Source organism: Poecilia formosa, unplaced genomic scaffold (assembly GCF_000485575.1).
Source record: "Poecilia formosa unplaced genomic scaffold, Poecilia_formosa-5.1.2 Scaffold277, whole genome shotgun sequence".
Lineage (NCBI taxonomy): Eukaryota > Metazoa > Chordata > Actinopteri > Cyprinodontiformes > Poeciliidae > Poecilia > Poecilia formosa.
In genome coordinates this window covers 777,062-778,698 of record NW_006800216.1, presented here as the reverse complement: position 1 = coordinate 778,698, position 1,637 = coordinate 777,062, and the positions used below count along the sequence as shown (strand labels likewise).

At 39.4% G+C, this 1,637-nt stretch overlaps 1 protein-coding gene across 4 annotated transcripts in view; it reads left to right on the top strand.

The window, feature by feature from the left end:
* Positions 1-1,637, top strand: part of LOC103151297 (NXPE family member 3-like) — a 10,740-nt gene that overhangs the window by 3,096 nt on the left and 6,007 nt on the right. The gene's annotated exons all lie outside the window — the stretch shown is intronic.

The following is a 1,637-nucleotide window of genomic DNA, read 5'->3' as shown; positions in this document are numbered from 1 at the left end:
ATTGGTTGATGTCATTGAAGGACATTGGGCTTATCCAATGAAATTCCTCAGTCTTCCTTGGCCCGCCACTCTCCACCGAGATTATAAATAGCGCGAGTTCGGAGACGGAACGGGAAAAACTACGACAACAAAAACTAAAAAGTGCGTAAGCCCGATATGTTAATAATTACCACACAGTAACGTCACGGATGGTATTACTGAAATGTGTCTAGTCATTCTAAAACATTTTTTAGAAAAATGTAAAGGCGGGGAGGAAGGGAAGCTAACATGAGAGGCGGGTCGGGAGTAACGCATGTAACATGAGCGGGGAGGGAGAATATTTGTGGGAAATACTAATACGGGAGCGAGGCGGGAGAGGGAGGTAAATACAATCGTTTCCCAGAAAAAAATAAAAAACCGGAGACTTGACAAGTATTGGGATAACATAGGAATGTTGACAGCCCGTGGAATTAATAATGAACACGTTTTGAGATATTTTAGTAGTAAGAATAATTGTGAACTTAAAATAGAAAGGAACAACAAATAGAACAGATAGAAAACAACTATTGATACTATTTAAAAATGTTTTAGAATGACTGGACACATCTTCAGTAAATACTATCTAGGGGAGTTGCTGCCAAAATGTGGAAAAGTTTTTCGATAAAACGTTACCACCTAATTTTTCACTACCTTCAGCAAAAACACCTGGACTCTTCAATCCTGGACTGGATTATTCTGCTTTAATAGCAGAATCTTTAAAACCAACTTTGTGATTCGTGAAACCTTCATCTGATTTGCAAAACTTCAATAAAGGGCAATATCACCTAATTTTTCATGACCTTCAGCATTTTTTATCTACTCTAGTTATAAAACTACAACACCTAGATTCTTTAAACCTGGACTGGATTATTATCAACTAACAGCAGAATATTTAAAACCATGTTTGTGATTTGTGAAACATTTATCACAATTTCCATAAAGGTTCACAAATCCTACTCTTGGTTTTAAATATTATGCTGTTAGTTGAGAATAACTCAACGCGGGCTTGCAGAGTCTACGACAGGAAGTGAAGCAAGATCTGGTGTGGTTTACATGCAAAAACAGGATGAAATCACCCTTTATCGAAGTTTCACAAGTCGGATAAAGATTTCACAAAGTTGGTTTTAAATATTCTGCTATTAGAGCAGAATAATCCGGTCCAGGATTGAAGAGTCTAGGTGTTGCAGTGTTTTTGTAAACTTAAAGATGTTTAAGGTAGTGGAAAAATTAGGTGAAATTCCCCTTTAGTCTTTTTCTTGAATCAGAAGCTGCAATCGGAAACCACCTTCAGTTTTGTTCACGTATAAGCAGGGGTGTCACACTCCAGTCCTCAAGGTGTCATGATCTGGGTTTCTGTGTGTTTATTTTTGAGTTCTTCTGTGTTCAGTCCTGTTTTCCCTGTGTAGTCCTGTTCCCTGTGAGTCTCTGTCCTCCCTGTTGATTGCTCCCCAGGTGTGTCGTATCCCCCTGATTACCCTGTGTGTATTTAGCCCCACCTGTTGTCTGTGTTGTCGGATCCTCGTCGTAGTCTGTTGTCATTGTCTTTGTTTGTCATACTTGTATCGCTCTCCGGTCGTACTGCTAAGTCCTGGATTGCGTCAAGCGGTATTGCTCTCCGG